The 20,402-nt window shown below is 39.3% G+C and overlaps 1 long non-coding RNA gene across 1 annotated transcript in view; it reads left to right on the top strand.

The window, feature by feature from the left end:
- Positions 1 to 20,402, top strand: part of LOC120519019 — an 82,135-nt gene that overhangs the window by 33,098 nt on the left and 28,635 nt on the right. The window contains exons 2-3 of the long non-coding RNA XR_005631363.1: positions 10,651 to 10,813; positions 11,047 to 11,133. This is a non-coding gene — a long non-coding RNA (uncharacterized LOC120519019). The remainder of the gene's footprint in view (positions 1 to 10,650; positions 10,814 to 11,046; positions 11,134 to 20,402) is intronic.

The raw sequence follows: 20,402 nt of genomic DNA, 5'->3' as shown, positions 1-20,402 counted from the left end.
ACACCCAGGAGGACCGGAGGAGGGCTTGTGCCTCCTCCAGACCACAAGGGGGCGACCACCCTGGTGGCTTTGGGGACCACGGGTAAAGAGCTTTCAAGCTCAGCCCTGTAGCGGCCCGTGGTCACCGCCAGGGGGCACCCCAATGCCTACGGAGCCCTGGACCTCAGCACTTCTGCCACCTGGAACACATCCGGGTGTGTATAAAAGGGGCCGCCTCCCTCCATTCGATGGCTGGAGTTGGGTGGAAGAGGACAGAGCTCGGAGGAGAGGAGTGAGTGTTGAAAATACATTTTACTTTTCTAGTGAGTTTTGTGGAATCCTAGCCTGGTCACTGAAAAATGAGTGCATCCATTTTTCCTCTACATCATGAATATTTGAGTGTTTTAGGTTACTAGGCAACTGTAAATTAATTCTCAATATGTAAATTAGAGTTCCACATAATGAACTGGCATCCCATCCAGGATTATTACCCTTTGTGACCATTCTACCATAAATGGCTGAAATGAACTAAATGAGATCAGAGGATGGATAGATATTTAAGCTCTTATGGTACAAAGGAAATATATTAATGTACTAGCAGAATACCCGCGCTTCGCAGCGGAGAAGTAGTGTGTTAAAGAAGTTATGAAAAAGAAATGGAAAAATTTTAAAAATAATGTAACATGATTGTTAATGTAATTGTTTTGTCTTTAATATGAGTGTCCCCCCTGGCCATTGAACCTTACTCTTATTCAATGTTAATGTTGATTTATTTTGTTTTATAATTGTGTCTTTCATTTTTCTATTCTTTAATATGTAAAGCACTTTGAGCTACTGTTTGTATGAAAATGTGCTATATAAATAAATGTTGTTGTTGTTGTTGTTGTCATATCTATATATCTATATATATATATCTATATCTATATATATATATATATCTATATATATATATATATCTCTATATATATATATATATATATCTATATCTATATATATATATATATATATATCAAAATACCCGTGCTTGGCTGCGGAGAAGTAAAAAGAAAAGGAAACATTTTAATAATAATGTAACATGATTGACAATGTAATTGTTTTGTCATTGTCATGAGTGTTGCTGGCATATATATATATATATATATATATATATATATATATACACACATACATACATGTGTACATATATACACACACACATATACTATGGGGTGCCAAACAGGCATAAATTGATTTTGTGAATATATAAAGTTACCGTCAGAATATATTAAGTCAAAACTTGAATATATAAAGTCATTCCCGAATATATAAAGTCAAAACTTGAATATATAAAGTCACTGTCGGAATATATAAAGTCAAAACCTGAATATACAAAGTCAGCGTCGGAATTTATAAAGTCATTCCTGATTATATAAAGTCAACATCGGAGTATATAAACTCACTCCTGAATACAAAAAGTGAAAGTCAAAATCTATTGATTGAAACGACTCTGAACTGAACTAAGTTAACAAAAACGTATTCAGAAAAATAAATGAAAAAAACACTGTTCGGTTAATGTTTTGAAAATGATGCACGTGTGCCCTGCCCAGGATTGGTTCCTGCCTTGCGCCCAGTGTTGGCTGGGATTGTCTCCAGCAGACCCCCGTGCCCCTGTGGTCGGATTCAACGTGTTGGGAAATGGATGGATATTCCAGCGCTGACTTTGTATATTCCGATGCTGACTTTATATATTCAAGTTTTGACTTTATATATTCAGAAACAAGTATTGACTTTATATATACCAACGCTGACTTTATATATTAAAGTTTTGACTTTATTTATTCCAACAGTGACTTTATATAATCAAGTTTTGACTTTATATATTCGCGAATGACTTATATGACTATATAGTTAAATGTAGTCATCATTGCATAACTTTTTCTTTACCATAGAAATTTAAATACTAAATTCAACTTCCATTCCTAACAAAGATATTTCTGGCGACTAAATAGAACCTACTTATATCCAAATTCGAGCTATTGAGCTGTTGCCTGCCTGCCTGAATAAATCACCCTCGCTTCGCTCTTACTTTTTTACTGTTCATTTAATCATGGCTAGTGGCGGAAAAATTATAAAATGGAAGGAGGATTACACTGAGTATGGCTTTACCAAAACAATTATTGATGGCGAATCGATTATTCATAAAGCTTCAATTGGTGATCTTTTTTTCTGTGTTAACCTCATATTTTTTCATACTTCTTCTCAAACCAAGGGGGTGCGAGGCTAAAATGAATCGTGAAGTGCTTATCAATGTAATCGGTGTACCAGGAAATCATGCATTGACAGAAGTTCCCCTTTGCTTGTGATTAAATGCATTATTTTTTAATGCGTTATGGAGCACATGCATCGAAGCTTCTCAGCTGTGCTTGTGCTAAGAAAAGGAACTATTTTAAAAATAACACGATTATCAATGTAATCTTTTGTAAGTAGTGCCTGGAGGATTCAGTGTGGAGAAACTCTAGACGCAGCGTGTGTATTAACTTGTGGATTTTTCTGTGAGTATCGGAGCGCAGCTCAGAGGGAAATGAGATAAATGGGAGGGGAGATGATGACGTGACTCCTCCACCCGCCTTAACTGTCAATCCCCACAAACACAGTCTCTCGGAATTTGCATAAGCACAGCCCCTCACCTGCAATTTTAACTTAGTTACAAAGTGATCAAAACTCTCGTTTATATCCTGCGTCCTTTCATTAAACTTGTATCCCGCATTACCCGTGGGCATGAGAAACGCCAGCAGCAGCCTGTCTATGAACTTAATTTAAAGTTTAGGTTTACACCTTGCTTTCTTTCCGAAGTAGCAGCACTCATGAATATGGTTGTATGTCATTCGCTCGCTTCTTATTGTTTCGCTGCCTTCTCAATTATATAATGCATGTTTTCTTCAGGGCTTTTTGGAGCTCTTCCTGGTTTTCTACGTACTGCGTTGACAGTCAGTTCACGTGATTACGTGGGAGGCGTGATGATGTCACACGAAACTCCGTCCCCCACGGCTTTCGAGCTCAACTCCATTACAGTATATGTAAAAAAATAGCTTCCAGTTATGACCATTAAGCGTAGAATTTTGTAATGAAACCTGCCCAACTTTTGTAAGTAAGCTGTAAGGAATGAGCCTGCCAAATTTCAGCCTTCTACCTACACGGGAAGTTGGAGAATTAGTGATGAGTCAGTGAGTGAGTGAGTGAGTCAGTGAGTGAGTCAGTGAGGGCTTTGCCTTTTATTAGTATAGAAGAATAAACTGGCAAGAATGAGTCAGTTAATACAAAATCAATTACTTTCAATTACTATTCACATAATGTTTCCTAAATAGTTTTAAAATAATATTTGAAAATACACATCATGTTATTTTCATCCACACTGACTGGCCAATTATGTCTACAGTTCTCGATTTGAACAGCTTTGTGCCTGTTGCCCTCAATCGAAGTTCATCTTGTGCATCTACACTAAGTCGTGGGTATCACTCACAGCCAAAGACTCAGCAAAGAAGTGACAGTGATTTAGGCAGAAGAGCAAACACTTAAAGTGGCTTTGTCCTTGGCTGGTGGCTTGATAACTTGAAACAGCCCCATGAATGAACTTCCACAGACTTGATTCAGAAAGACACAAAATTTGGTGTTTTTTGGTCAAATTTTCTGGACCTTGAGGCTGTTTTATTGAACCTGTTGAACTGTAATGAAACTAATTTCTTCAGCCCACTATTTAAAATGACTTTTCAGTGTTTAACTAAAGTACAATCCATGACATTTGTTGTTACAGTTATCAATCCACATTGACTAAAATTCAAGCATTATATAATGTTTAACAGATAATGAGTTCATGTTCATTCAAATATTTCTAAATGTGACTACATGCTAATTCAAATGGCTAGTCAGGCATTTTTTTACCATTTGTTAGCACATTACTCATGTTGAGACTGCATTCACTAATGTCTAGCTGATTAGTGACAAATACCTTTAAATAATAGTTACACGTTTTATTTATCATATACTGTATAAGTGTCTAGTTCTTGAAATGTACAGTCTGTAAAACTGGTTATTTCATATTCCCGCCTTCTCATAACACTGCAAGAATTTTTGCCAGCTTTCACAGTTTGCATGTTTGTAAATCATTTATTCATTAATTGTAGGTGTTCTTGCAGCACCCAATCTAAAGTTAAAGCTATTCATCTATTGTAATCATTTTTGCATTTTTAGAAATCATTTATTCATTAGTTGTAAATGTTACTGAAGCGCCCAATCTAAAGTTACAACTATTCCTGCATTATAAAAGCATATAAATGGGTAATTAATAAATTAATGGTCACTGGGCTTCAACATGGCCAGGTCTGAAGAAAGCAATGTGATGTAAGGACTAGTTTGTTGAGCAGTTTAGTTTTATCCCTGTAACAGAAATTAATGGTAGGAACAAAACATTTTGAAACAAAACATCATGTTTATTGCCTCATTAACAGATGTATAATACAGTAGATTCTAAAACAGAGTATGTCCCTATTTCGTCATAAAGTAATAGCATTTTCCAAGGGTAATATTTAATTCTTCACTTTACAGTGTATGCTAAGATTTGGAGCTTTGTTATCTTAAAAAAATATATCTTTAAAATATGTAATAAATACAGATTTTTTTTTTATGTAAGCCTAACAAAAATATCATTCAAGTTATTTCTCCAGGAAACATATAACAGACCTCTCAAACAGTTCCAAAAACAGTTAAGTATGAAACATTTTTCTATTTTAAGATGGAAAGCAAACATTATTTCCATTTTCAAAAATATTCCTAATAAAAACTATTGATGCAAGAACTGTACAAATTATAATACTGGCAAACTTAAAGGAAGCGCTAAAATCTCAGACAAAACAATTGTGAGACAATATATAGTATGTAACATTTGTTTTAAAGTAAATTATCTAAGGTATGGATTATCATTTAATGACATAATTATTTTAATGAAAATCAACTCATGAACTCTTAAACATTAAATAATCCTTGTTAATGTTTTATTAATGAAAGTTATTATAAAGTGTTACCACGGTTTTTATATTATCCATTGCTAGAAGAAGAGGTGAAATGAATTGTGTGTACATGGTGTGTGTTTTAGGCTTGTCCTGATTAATTAATTCTTTGCATTTATATAACGCTTTTCTCACTATTTAAGCTAGTCCTGCTTCGTATTTGGTTCCAATTAAGGAAATGTTAGTGCTGCTCTTTGTTTCACCAGATAGAAGTCACATTTTTGTATTTAACTTAGAAAGGCCCTTTAGTGCTATTGTGTCTTTAATAAAGTAATCATATTTTACAGCTCTAGTTACTTTGGAAGAGAACAGAAGATGAAGTAGCTCCAGGCTTCCCTGCAGTCTGCTCTTGACAACCCATATTCTCACTTTGTCCAAAATGTCTCATTTGAGAAAAAACACAAAACACCTGAACCATCTCTCTCTCTCTCTCTCTCTCTCTCTCTCTCTCTCTCTCTCTCTCTCTCTCTCTCTCTCTCTAGGTGAAACGCTTAAGACTACTATAGGTACAAACTAATATTTCAATGAAATATGAGAACCCATTAAAAAAAAACTTGTAAATAATATAATAAGGATTATCAGACAAGTGACATATCGTGACATATGAATTACATATATATTTTGAGAACTTATCAGGGATACAAGAAAACCAATGAGAGTTCAGCTTGCTGTATACTAGATGGTCAAAACTTTGCTGACTCCTGACCATCACACCCAGATGAGCTTCTTAAACATCCCATTGCAAAACCACAGGCATTAATATGGAGTTGCCCTGACCCCCATTCTTAAAAATGTTAGATTTGAATACACAAAGGAAGGCCTGGAAATTGAAACTACACCTGTATAAAAAGGATTAAGGAGTTGTAGTGGACTTGTCAGTAATAATTTCCAGACAGTGTTCAGAAATGTTCAGAATGTTAGGTTATATACTGTAGCACAATGTGTACAGGTCAAAGGAGGTTATACTCAAGCTTTATAATGCACTGGTTAGACCTCAGCTCAAGTACTGTGTATAGTTTTCATCTACTGGCTACAAAAAAGACAGAAATGCTAGAAAAAGTCCAGTGAAGTGCAACTCGGCTCATTCCAGGGCTGCAGGGGATGATTTATGAGTAAAGATTAAAAGAGTTAAGCCTTTTCAGTTTAAGCTAAAGGAAATTAAATGTTGACATGACTGACGTGTTTAAAATTATGAAGGGAATTAGTACAGCAGATTGAGACTGTTATTTTAAAGTGAGTTCATCAAGAACACAGTGACACAGTTGGAAAGTTGTTAAGAGTAAATTTCACACAAACATTAGGAAGTTTTTCATCACACAGAGTACCATAAACATAGAAACAAAGTGGCCTAGCCCAAACCCTAAAAAACATCCCCAGGCCTTTATCCTTGCTCCACCAAACTTTATAGTTGGCACTATGCAGTTTGGAAGGTAGCATTCTCCTTACATCTGCCTAAGCCCAGCTTCATCCATCAGACCACCAGATAGTGACGTATGATTCATCACTCTAGAGAACACGTTTCCAATGCTCCAAAGTCCAATGGTGGCTTCCATTACACCACTCCAGCCACTCTGGTTTTTGGCATTTCACATAATGATCTCAGAAATATATATCATGAAGCTCTTGGCACACAATTCTTCTGCTGATGTTGCTACAAGAGGCACTTTTTAGCTCTGTTGTGAGTGATGCAACCAAGGATGGATGATTTTTACATACTAAGTGCCCCACTCTTTGTGTTTGTGTGTTCTACCACTTTGTGGTTGAGTTATTAATTCTCCTGGACCCTTGCACTTCACGATAGTACCACTTACAGTTAACTAGTGCAGATCTAACAGAGCAAAAATTTCATGTACTGGCCTGTTTCAGGGTCATATTTAAAGTGACTAAGCTCTATTGTCAGTGTCTGTCAATGCAGATGTGCTTTGTTGATTGTATGTACCTAATAATATTGGGTGAGTAGCTGAAAAACCTGAACTCAGTAATCTGGAGAGGTGTCCACATTCTTTTGTTCATATAGCATACTTTTAAGGTCCAATTAGATCCTCCTACTTTTTTTATTTTATACTACCAGTCTATTAGCAAGCACTTTACTTATCTTTTAATTTACAACTGTACATTATTTTTTATCTTGGAAAAAGGGATCTACAGGCACAAACATTATAATGATGATAACTGAAAGCTTGATATGAAGATGATGACTGAATGCTTCATATGAGTTAGACATCTATCTTATGGTGAATTAAACAATTTTAGCCTTAATAAACTAACACTTGGGTCAATGCAAGGGTCTTCACCTCAAAGCTTACAACCAATTCTAACAGACAGATGCAGCATTTTATAGATTGAAAAAGATAAAATACATAGGCAGACTGGGAAGACGTGGTGTTGAAACAACATGCTGCTTTATAAACTATAGTTACATCAGGAGTAAGATGCATTTAATTGATTGTTTCTAATTAAATTGTACTCTTGTCTAATTTCTTTCATTTATCATCTCACAATACAGTTGTCATCATATCTATTATTAGGTTCACTTTTCTGATTTGAATCCAGTTATTGATATGTAAAAATCATCAATAATGATTTTTTTTTGCTTTTGCCATTTCAGCATCATATAAAGATTATAAAATTTTGTCATCCTTACACTATTATGAATTATTTTTGATGCAGTTCCAAACATTGCCAAATGTATGGCCTTGCTAGGATGGTTAAGTGTGTTTAAAATCATGGCAGTCATTTTATTTAAGATTGAGCCATTTGCTCTTTCATAGTTCAAACTTTGTTTACCAAAGGTTAATAAATAAATGAAATGTTTAACAAGCAAACTTATTTTACAAGCATTTAATTATAATTCAGTTTCTGGTTTGAATCTTGTATAGTGGAATACTCAGGTTTTTTGTTTTTTTTCTGCTTTTTTTGGATACCACCCTCTTTATGCTTGTCCAGTGTAATAAACCTGCTTATGTATTGACTTTCTCTAAAGTCCTTAAGAAAATGTGCCATAAAAGCTGCACTGTTTGGATCATACTTGTGTAGTATATGTAGTATCACAGACATATTCATAACCAATTCTGTGTATCAAATATATATTCTGTCCAATCATCATTTTGGAACCCAATTAATCCAGTTCATTGCCAGGGCATCTGATATATATCTCTAAAAATACAATTATATGTCAAGGCCATTCTTTAGCTCTTGGTTGCTATATTTAGAACTACACTAGGGGGCAGTTTTTTTTTTTACCTCCTCTGCTCGATCATCTGCTGACTTCCTGTGGTGTGATCTGCATCTCGTGCAGGGCTTCGAACATTTAAAAGCCTGTACAGCAGCTGTCTTTGTCATCTACTCTTTGTCTTTTATTTCTAGCCCTGGGCATGGTTAAATCTGTTGGCACAAAGTCTCGTCTCGTGGGACATGAGTTCTTGATATTTTAGTTTATAATTTAAAAACAGAACAAGAATGTGAAAATCTAACAACATCACATTAAAGTTTGATAAATTCTGAAAAGAATGATACCAACCATATATATTGTAAGAAGACGCTATATAGTGCCCGACCTGACATAGATTGGACATGGGAGGCACGTATAAAAGTACAAAAGACTTTTATTTTATTCAGCTGGTGGGCACGTCCTTCCTATGAACCCCACAGCCACAACACAGTCCCAAGTACAAAACCCACGCTACTACACTCCTTTTCTCTTCCTTTCTTCCACCACCACTCCTCCACAAGCTTTGTCCTCCTTCCACTCAACTCTGGCCGCTGAGTATTGGTTTCTGGCCCCTCTTATAGCCCAACCGGAAGTGCTGCAGGTTCTTGATCACCTGTTTCCAGTTGCACCTCCAGGCGGGGTTGAAGATTCGTCCAGCAAGGCTCAGGAACCCATGCAGCACCCCCTGTCGGCCACCCCATATCCCAACAGGACTGTGGAGAACTCCATCTCCCATGGAGCCCTGCGGGAAACTGAGGCACCCTCATCAGCCAGGGAGGCTGTCACCAAGCATCCTGGGGAGGTACTGAGTAGACAATGGTTGCTTCCCCGGAACATACGTTGAAGGGGCAAGGGACCCGGCCGCCCACCACAATATGTAGGTTTTAAAATAAGCACGATTTCAAGCATGACAAAAAAGTGACATAAAATTGTTGCACAAAATCATTGCACTTTTAGGCTCAGGATTTTATATATATATAGAGTAGATATATGGATACACGATTAAGTGCTTCCTGGTGCTTTTTACAATTCCTGTAAATAATAAAGTCAGTCAAAGATGGTCTTAAGTGTTTAATGTCAATACAATGTCACGATCAAATGAAATCACCTAATTTTGATTACTGCACTTATACTTATTATTGACATAAGAAATTTGTGCGGCATTTTGTGACCCTCTAAGAAATTGTGACTTCATGTGCTTTCCTTTGCCTGACTGGTGACAAGGCATTGATTGCCCTGACATTGAGTTTTGGAGTCCCAAAGGGTCCAAATCTGTGCCTGTATTCATAAGGAACAAGACAGGGTCCACACAAGGACAGGTCAACAAAGCTCATTCACACACATTCAAGTTCTCAAAGCATACCAAATTAGAGCTCCTAATCAATGTAACACATAAATCATTGGGATGTGCTAAGAAACCCAGGGACTTGAATAGACACAAGCAGCATGTGTAAACTTAAACAGACAGTGACAGGGAGGAGATTAAAACCCTGGCTGCAGTAGTTTTGAGACAACACCAGCATTGTTTTAGCAGTTCTGACAGAAGCTCTCTTCAACTGACTTGTCATTTATCCCTTTTCCCTTCTGTCTTTACAGATATTTAATGTGATGGGCTTCAACTTAAATCGAGACACTTGGATTCTTAAAAGGAGGCAAACACGCAATAGTTTGCAAGTTGATTATACTTGCCTTGATAAGGGTACAGAAATGAAACAGTATGATTATACTTGTACTGGCAGGCAGTGTGGTGTGGTAGTCAAGGCTTTGACCCTAGAACTTCAGAAGCTGACATTATGGCGATAAATCTTGATACTGACACTGTGTGACATTGAGCAAGTCACTACACCTGCCAGGGCTTCAACTGGAAAAAGAAAAAAATTGTAACGAATTGTATCTCAAATGTCATAAGTCACCTTGGATAAAGGTGATAAGTACTTTATTAGTTGCTTGGCCTTTGCCAGAATTGTGTATTTTTGTAAGAGAGAGCATTTCATTCTTCAGAAATGGGGTATGTTCCTTATGTAATGTCCTTTAAATTAGTCATCAGTTGTGCATTGTTTATAATGTTACTGTTCAATGACATACTGGCAAATAAGCCACCTAAAGAGCTAAGAAAATATTTATTTTTCATGCGTCTGTTCACCTTTGTCCAATGTCCTAACTATTATATTACTAGTCCTCCCTGCTACACTCAATGTGTGAAATTTTGGTTTCAAATGTGATGCAAATACTTTGGATCACACCAAACATTGCAGTGGTAGGGTCCTGACTATACTACTTGAAAAATAGGTGGACATGGCATTTTAACAAAATCTCATTTTTGTGCTCTTCTTTCTATTATCATATTCCAAATACCATGAACTAAACATTCATAACTATAATACACATCAACATCGTAATTCTGCTCCATGTTCACAGGTACACTCCAAAACTCCTGCAATGTCCATCACTCCTGATTTGTCGTATGAAGTGCATGAGGTAAAACAGACTAATAAAATTTTAAAGGAAACTGGAAAAAGAAAAACAGTTTTACAATAGAGCCACAGCATTCAACAATCTTCAGCTTGAATCACATTTAGAGGTAAGTTCAACATTACAGCTGAAAGAAATATTTATGTTTCTTCATGCTTTAATCCTTTGGATTCTATCATACTTTAAAAACTCTTATTTCTTTCTGAATTATTAGGACAATATTTTCTTTTAATAAATGTGTTAAACTCATGTGTTAAAAGTCATTTCTGCAATGGAAATTGCACTTGTGGTTGACAGAATACCTTCACCACACCTCATCATTCCCTTCCTGTTCATTCTCAGATATGTCTCAACAGCCTCATCTTATGGAGCTACCATTCGCTCTGACTTTTTCCAGGTACAATGGACCACAATCATCAGGCTTGCATGGTAGGTGTGCTTTGTGTTGGCTTACTTTTCCATGACCAATTAGTAGGTCTTTTGCTTTAATGATAGGGGATCTATAAGTTTGTATTATGCAACTGTTTAGTCATTCAATCCTTGTGTTTTCTACACCTCTACCAATAGGATAACTCTCCCTGTTACAAATGAAAAATATTAACAGACCTACACCCACCAGTGTAACATAATATATATTATACAACTGTTTTGTGAGGAAACATATAATTATTAACGAAGGACATGTGTTGCTGAGACAGTTAAGGGTACACTAAATTAATGACATTCTGTGTGTATTCATGTAAAAAACAAGTAAAGGAATTCATTGAGATGTTAGCTGACAGATTTTTATCAGTATATCTTTTGATACTTGGAGTAATAAATGGTGACGCCGTTTGAATTATTGGTATCTGCCCAATTGACTGAACAGAGGAATATCAGTATGATATACAACTTATTCTGTTGGCAACAAAAGTAGGCTGTGACATCTGCAATCATGGAGCTAAATTGCCATGTGAAGAAATGTCCCACACACTCTGTGTGGAAAGAATGAGGGGCATATATTTTCTGAAGTGGTAATTTACTATTACTTGGAATGAAGCATCTAAATTGAATTCTTTTGACAAGACCTGACAGTGTTAAACCTGATGTACCACCTTGTGACAAAAAAAAAATCCAAAGATAGCTGCAGAGATTTAATGTTGTTATGATACAACTCACTTTAAAATGAAACGAGAAATAGCCTGGTGAGCTTTGATGTCACTTTCCAGCCTAAGGCAGACACCAAGTAGGCCAAGATTCCTAATTTAGTTCCTTTCCTATATCCAGCCCATAGAATGCAGGGTTAATTAAGTGTCACTGACTGAAATGGTGTAGATTTGACAGCTGCATCACCTAAAGTCTCAGGGTTTCTTGATTTTAGCTGACAGGGTACTGAAAAAAGTGTTTATGGTATATGAGTAGTAATTTGAAAAATCTATTTTAATACTAAGTAATATAATCTAAATAATGTAACCCAATTATCTTAAGGAGTCAAACTTGATTATGGTAGTTCATTCTTTAAATGTATACATATATTTAAAAAAAAACAAACATACTTAAATATATTATTGCACTCTGGTACTTTATTTATTTATTTTGACTAATATGACTTTATTCTGCATAGGCTTTTCATTTAGCTTTCCCATTAAAAGTCCTGTAGCATGCTTATATGTTTGTCTAGCAATAAACAATATTTTATATACTTCTGAATATTGCAGCAGGAATTACAAACAATTTCCATTCATGTTCACTAGTGTTCATCAGCAAATTTCGCCAAAGCGAATTTGCTGTATTTGCCTTTGTTTGTCAAATTATTTACTGATAATTCGGCCAGTTTATTTTATTTTTTTTTAAATACCACTGCCCTATAATGCTTTGCTAGGCCAGTGCGATGTCCTCCAGAGCTAGGACAGTCAGCATTGATGGGATGGGTATATAATGCTGATCATTTGCTTTACATACTCTGCATCTGTGCTTCTAGCCAAATGTGCAGGTCGATGTTCAAGTTTAACATCAACATAAGAGATGGAGGCGCTTGGCCTATGCATGCATAATAATTAGCTATGTGACGTGGCTAGAGTGAAAATAAACCTTCAAGGAGTCTGACACAACCAACCAACAGAGGAGACTCTGTAAAATAATAATAATAATAATGAAAGATGTATTACTATTTACAAGACGTTTCTATCACATTGATAGAATAAAAAGTGCAAAGCATCAGCACAGACAGTTTAGAGAGTCTTCTGCGTGACTTCAAAAAACAGAAAAAGGCAGCAGTTTCAATCATGACATGCCACGTTGAATTTTCTTCCTTTAAAAGGCCTACATATTTTTTCTGACTTTTGACTAAGATTTTGGCATTTCCACTTTGTTTTGATGAAATATATGGTTGCGTGTCACTGACTGCATTCTTTCTTCTTTGATCTCACTGAGGCACGGTGGTGCAGTGGTGGGCACTGCTGCCACACAGCTCAGGTCACCTTTTTGTACACAAAAAGTGGCCCAGACATTTCCCTAGCCCTCAGGGACACTTTAAAGACAACTGCACCATTATATTCGAGTCAAATCTAGTTCAGTCTTTCCCCATTAACTTTAATGCAGTTTGACAAGTTCAGAGAATATTACAAACATTTACGTGATTTCGGACCTCACGGCAAAGTAAACTTGACAACGTTCGCTCATCACTAATCACTAAACAGAAAGTGGCTTATCTCAAATGTAGGGATGGGGTGGATGAAGCCTTTTAAAACTGCATTGAGCACTAGACTTTAACATTCTTTAGCATTAACCCTGTGTATGAAGTCTATGCAAATGCATTATTCCTGAGTCACATTCGGGGTGACATGAAAACATGCTGCAAAAATCATGACTATTTCTATTCATTTTGCCACTGTATGGTGACTCATTGATATTCATGAGTGGAATGAAGCCTTTAAGCAGAGCACAATGGCATGTAAATGAGAAGCTGTAAAGCCAGTTTTAGAAAGAACTGAAGCTGAACCATTAGTTGAATTAAGCAGTAGTGTTGACAATGTGATGTAGTCATCAGATGTTGATAAGGATAGTGAAACTGATGCATATGACACTGTATGACCGAGCCACCATGATGTGACTGGTGAATCAAGATTCTCTGTGGTGCAAGTAGGTGCATGACAAAAAGGCAAAATGATTGCAATCAAGTAGAAAGACAGGAAAGATGTTAGCCCCCTAAGTAATTTTTCACAATGCTGCAAATGTCATTCATTTCAGGGGAAATGCTGAAGTCACTAAGCCTTGTCTAACACAAAGGGAACATTGATCGAGTAGTTCAGGCACTGACATTCTACTCTCCGCATAGATCCTTAGAATATGAGAGGAAACCAAAGTGCTCAGGTAAAAAAAGGCATACTGACATGAGGTGAATTTGCAAACCCCACACAGGCACTAACTATACTTGTAGTTGAGCTGTGAGGCAAACGTACAAACTGCTTGCATCACTATGTAGTGAAAGAACTGACTGAATAAATCAGTTTGGGCAAATTTAAATAATAGTTTCCTTTGGATACTGTCTGTACCTCATTCCTATAACTTTGAACAACCATTAAAATAAATAAATGACTCTCATTAAAGCTGTGGAGCAGCAAGAAGAGATATTGCCACTCAGCACTAAGCATCAGATTTACTTTACAGCCTTCTGTGTTACTTTGTCCATTGTCCTCATTTTGACCCTCTAATTTCCCACATGTGCTTAGCTTGTTTAGCTTATTTTAAAGGCTATCTCATTAAAAAGTTAATTGGTCTAAATCTGCATTTTTTTTCCTTAAATCCCCTCTCTCACCAATGTGTTTTTCCTTCTAGCATCCCATTGGTCACTTTATTTAAATATCCTAGTAATGATACCTATCCTTCTCTACAGAGATCCATAACTTCAAACTACTGATGTATCTTTACAATACATCAGTCTCTTGCCTCCTTTATCATCATACTTTCTTGTTTCTGTTTTCTCATTGTAATAGGTCAGATGATGGGGTCTTTATTATATTTGGAACTGTATCTTTGGGTGTGCCCTGCAGTGGGCTGGCACCCTACCCAAGGGTTTGTTTACTGCCTTGCGCCCTGTGTTAGCTGAGATTGACTCCAGCAGACCCCCGTGACCCTGTAGTTAGTATATAGCAGGCTATATAATGGATGGATGGCTCTTTGGGTGTTTACACTTTCTTTGGATTTAGATCTAGCTAGATCCCCACCCCAGTTAATCCAGGTTTTTTATTAAATCTAATTTAGTGGCGTGTAGATCTCTCATTGTTCTTCCTTTCTCTGCTCTTAGAATAGATGAGGATTAAAATGTGGTGTCTTTCTTTCATACACATTACAAAGTAGGCACAGGAAGAGTTTTTCTTTGGTTCTTGTTCATTTTGACACTCTCACAGCCCAATAGTCCACAATTTGTTGTCGTGTATTTGGGGTAACCTCATCTCCTTCCCACCTTGGATATGTTGGGGTAGTCTGACTCTCCGGGATTTTTATAATGACTCTGGGCTCTGGACAATCCAGCCATTGCGGTACAGTTAAAATAACCTCCATTTCTCTATTACTTTTACTTACAGAGTATTTCTATTCTTAAGGTGAACACTGTGCCAGAATCATCTACACTTCCTCCTCATTTTGTTTTTCTCTCTTTATCATACTTTGAAGCCAGTGACAGCTCTACATGTATGTCTGTGGTAGGCATCCTACAGGCCACTAACAATATTTCAGTCTAGAATGAGGTCTTCCTAGTGTTTCCCCAGTCTCAAGGAAATCAACTTTTTGAAACAATTGCTAAGAACCTAAACTATCAACACATGCAATTCAAATATGTATAAGCATTAAGCCATTAGCCTGGCTGTGGATCCTAACTGCCATCTGTATAGGATGAATGCTCCAAGCACATTTTTGCACATGCTTTGAGAATGCTCACTGGCATTCAAGCTTTCTGGTCTGCTATCACTAATTATCTGTCTTTCATTCTTTCATCTAATATATCTCTATTCCTTCATGTACTTTGTCTCTTAGACCTTTATTCTCTTTATCTAAGGGTTATCTAACAGAAGTTATTTTCTTTAGGTATAATCTCTGTAAAAACAGTATTAGCCTCTTGTTCTTTTGCTTTATGGAAATGTTCTTTTTATAATTACTTTTTCATTGAACTTTCTTCAGCACAGATCAACAGAGGTGAACCTAGTCCAGGGTCAGATTGCAGGCATTCTCTAAAAAATCCTGACCACAATTAAATCATAAAATAATGAAGGACATTTATTAGCTGAGAAAAAAGTAAATTAAAACTTACAAAGAATTCAAAAATGTAAATGACAAAAATCAAAACACAATCAAAATGCAGGATAAAAAAAATTACAGAAAATCAAAGGCCCACAAAAAGCCAAAAATAGTAGAAATAATTAAACATATAAAACCAACATCCTAATATGAAATTTAAAATCCAGACTAGAAACAAAATTTTAAAATCTTTAACTCAAAACAAAGATATTTTATGATTTTTCTTCTGTGAAAATCTGTTGTTGACTTTTTTTGTATTTTCAAAGTTGCCATTTTGTTATACTGAAATTTAGTTTCATTTTAAATTTTTTCAGAAATTCTTGAGTCTGCTTCAAGACACTTTTTTGACTTTTATACATTTTTTGAGTTGAAAATGCATTTCTTCTTACTGAGATCCCATGAGTATTTTTCCATGTGCACCATCATTGTAGGGCAGTTTTGTTAACTGTTGTCAAGGTGTTACTATGCAGGGATTAATGGGAGTGTGCAGTGGAAGATGTTAGCTGTGTGACAGTAGAAAGCAATTACACTATCTGGTTAGACAAGATACAGATTCCTCTACTTGCATTCTGTCCATTAGATTTCTAATAAAAAATTGGCTTATAGTTTTGAAATAATTATTTACTATATTTGACATTCTGGTTTTAGATCTTGTCCCAGTATTAAAACAACATTTCGTCTTCTGTTCCCTATTCAAATCAGGATGCTTTCTGGACAATTTGGCCAAATGCATTTTTTTGTTGGTGTTGACAGTTTGTGAAGCCAGTTGTTATGATGTGAGATTGCATTGCCAGGCTACAACATCACCATAGTGATGGTATTTAAATATGGCATTAAAGTTGGTACTGCATGCTGGACAGATATCTGTCCAAGATTATGGATGGATTCTTATTATTTTGACATGTATATGACTAATGTTTTCTCATCTTTGAGTTTTGGTATTGGATGTTGACATTTTGATTTATAACAGGTTCTTATTTCTGCCTCTATTTGTTTGAACTAGTTCTCATCTTCTAGTTCACTTTAGTTTATGTATTTTTGTCTGATGATTTTTCCTGTGGCAGAACAATCAGATAGATAGATAGATAGATAGATAGATAGATAGATAGATAGATAGATAGATAGATAGATAGATAGATAGATAGATAGATAGATAGTGTGACAGTAGGGGGCAGTAGTGCACCCTTGAACCCTCAGGTACAACTCCAGACACCAGGTAAAAGTCCAGAACCTTTTTATTTTGTTCTTCTGTGCACCAAGCACCCTCCACACTACTCATACAATAAACCCCAAAACACTATTAATAAAGTCTCCTCCTCGCCCAGACACTTCCTCCCAGCTCAGCTCGTTGTCTGGACTGAGGCATCGTCCTTTTATAGCCCCTGACCCGGAGGTATTCCTGTCCCGACAGTCCATAGTTCCTTACTCCTTCCGGGTCAGGGCAATCAGTCCTTTTCTTTAACCCGGGAGCACGTCATTCCTTCCTGTCATGTGACCCTGACGTACTCCCGGGTCATAGGGCATAAAAGAACCCATAAGCCCCCCTACAGCGACTCCTAGTGGCCCCCAAGGTGTCCAGCAGGGTTGTGTTAAAACACTACAAAGTCCATAAGGCCCTGCTGGACCTCGGGCATGGTCCTGCTGTCGGGAGAGCTCCTCCTGGCGGCCTGGGGGTGTGAACCGGCATGGGAAGCTGGCAGTCTTCCACAGTCCCTCCCCCTTAGCGACGACTTCTGGGGCGGAGCGTCCAGCCCCGCGAGGGACGTCCTCCTCCAGGAAGACGTGTCTGCCGGACCTTGGCTGCGTTGTCCTTGTCCTCTAGCGAACCTTGGGGGAACGACGTACCTTCTGTCCCCCCGGGAACAATGGCGCCACTCGTGGCCCGGCCGCCGGCAGTTGTAGCATCGGCGAAGTCCTCCTGGTTGTCCCCCTCTGCGAGACCAGAAACACCTCGGGAACTCCGTTAGAAATATCTCCGCCCCTGTCTCCGCCAAGGAGGGTTTTACGGCCGCTTTACTGCTTTCAACCTCTCGCTCCATTATATTGGGAGACCCACCTTTTCTTTTGGGGATTTCCCGTTTGATCTGGGGCTTGGGCTCAGCCTGAGGCTCCCTATGGAAAAGAGAGAGCCTCTTTGCTGTTTGCACGCCCATTGTTCTGTTTTGTTTCGGCGGCGTCATTAGTACCGATCGCCCGGTAACAGCACTGTTTAGCTGTACCGGAGATTGGCACTTCCTCCGCCCCTCCGGTAACTAACGCCAACGCCTTATTACACCGGTCGGGTCCTGGAGTGGCGACTCGCTCCGGAAGGCCACTTCACACGCATGCCTCGGCTCGATCGCTTCCTCCCCCTCCCGGTCAGTCATCACTCCACGCTCCACTGTCGGGTTCACAGTGCTTTGACACTCGCTGTTTATTAATAGCGGGGCCAGATCGCACTGTGTCCCCTTATGATATACGGCACAGATCTCACTCACCTACACCGCCAAATCACTCGAGACCGGGGCTTCTCGGCCTAATCGCCGCAGGTATTCCACTAATCCTTTCAGCGGCGCCTCAGCTGTAGCTCCCAGCTCGTCTACACGAGCCTTCAGTTCCTTCACTCCCTGGAAGAAAGCATACACGGGCTCGAGGTATTTTTCGAGCTGTCGTAAGTCCACAAAGTTAGTTATTTCGGCCGGGGTTAAGTCCGCTCGATTCGTTTCACCTACCGGTCGGAGCCAATGAGCACGCCCGCTCCTGGCACGTGCTCTGCTGGGCTTCGCGGAGGCTTCTGGGACATGGAGTCCGAAGAGGAACGAGTAGCCTGCCGCAGCGGACTGCGATCTGCCTTTTTTAATTTGTCAGCAGACCGATCAGTCACTTCCCGCTCCTCTTGATTCTTTTTAAATTGTGGCGCTGTCTTGCCGCCGCCTCCTTCCCTTTCAGGAAGCTCGGATCCGTCGGGGAATTACTGACCTCACCGGCGATCCTTTCTGACCGTCTTCCCGGCCTCCATCGCGCGAGGTCACGTGGTGGCTTTCGCCGTATGGGCTTCCCCTTTTCGGACTCCTAGACTGGCCCGGCTTCTTCTTGTCGCGGCCATCTTGCCTAGGTCTGAGACGGCGTGCTCTTTGTCCGCTTTGTGCAGACAGGCCTCTGTAAAACAAGAAATTAAAGGCTCCGGCGGTTCGAGTGCTCTCCCAGCACTTACCTCGGAACGTAGCCGATCCCGCTCCAACTCCCGGTAGTAATCTTCGGGAGTCGCGATTCTGCAACGTTCCGGCTGTCGCCCCGCTCGGATTTGCTCGGCTTTAGCCTGTGCCCGTTCTTCCTCGTGGGGAGCCGTCGCTAGCCGTCTCGCGTCCTGGTCTGCCTTCTGGGAGCCGCGGCCATTTTGTTGGAGCATGAGGCAGTCATCCGAGACGCCGCTGTGATTTTCTCGGCGGCGTCTACAAAACATGACAAGAATAAACCCGAAACATCGGGCGGTTCACCTGCAGCTCCCTCCATAGTGGATGGCGGAACCCCCGGACTATCTAGGGAGTCCGAGGCGCTCGACAACGGTCCGTGTCCCGATTGACGCGCTACCCGGTCTAACTCGGCCCGAATTAGTTCTCGGTCCTCCTCGCTCCCGGTCAGGTAGGTCCAGGACCTCTCGGCGTCCGTCAGGCCCTGCAGCCAGCTGGGATTGACCTTCTTTTTCCCGGTCTTCTTGCCCATGGTTCTGCAGAACGGGATGGCACGCACAGTTGCAGCTTTCTCGGTAGCGGGTGGTGTTTGCACCTCCGTGAAAAGATGGGGAATCCCCGAGGGTTGTCTGCCCACACAAAATTTGTTTTTAATGCAGGTCCTCTGCCAACAGACGGCCAGAGTATCCTGCCGACTACGCCAGTGTGACAGTAGGGGGCAGTAGTGCACCCTTGAACCCTCAGGTACAACTCCAGACACCAGGTAAAAGTCCAGAACCTTTTTATTTTGTTCTTCTGTGCACCAAGCACCCTCCACACTACTCATACAATAAACCCCAAAACACTATTAATAAAGTCTCCTCCTCGCCCAGACACTTAGCCACCCTTCCTCCCAGCTCAGCTCGTTGTCTGGACTGAGGCACCGTCATTTTATAGCCCCTGACCCGGAGGTATTCCTGTCCCGACAGTCCATAGTTCCTTACTCCTTCCGGGTCAGGGCAATCAGTCCTTTTCTTTAACCCGGGAGCACGTCATTCCTTCCTGTCATGTGACCCTGACGTACTCCCGGGTCATAGGGCATAAAAGAACCCATAAGCCCCCCTACAGCGACTCCTGGTGGCCCCCAAGGTATCCAGCAGGGTTGTGTTAAAACACTACAAAGTCCATAAGGCCCTGCTGGACCTCGGGGCATGGTCCTGCTGTCGGGAGAGCTCCTCCTGGCGGCCTGGGGGTGTGAACCGGCATGGGAAGCTG

This window comes from Polypterus senegalus, chromosome 1, assembly GCF_016835505.1.
Source record: "Polypterus senegalus isolate Bchr_013 chromosome 1, ASM1683550v1, whole genome shotgun sequence".
In the NCBI taxonomy this organism is placed as follows: Eukaryota; Metazoa; Chordata; class Cladistia; order Polypteriformes; family Polypteridae; genus Polypterus; species Polypterus senegalus.
Note: the sequence above shows the minus strand (reverse complement) of the source record. Positions and strands in the feature narration are given on the sequence as shown.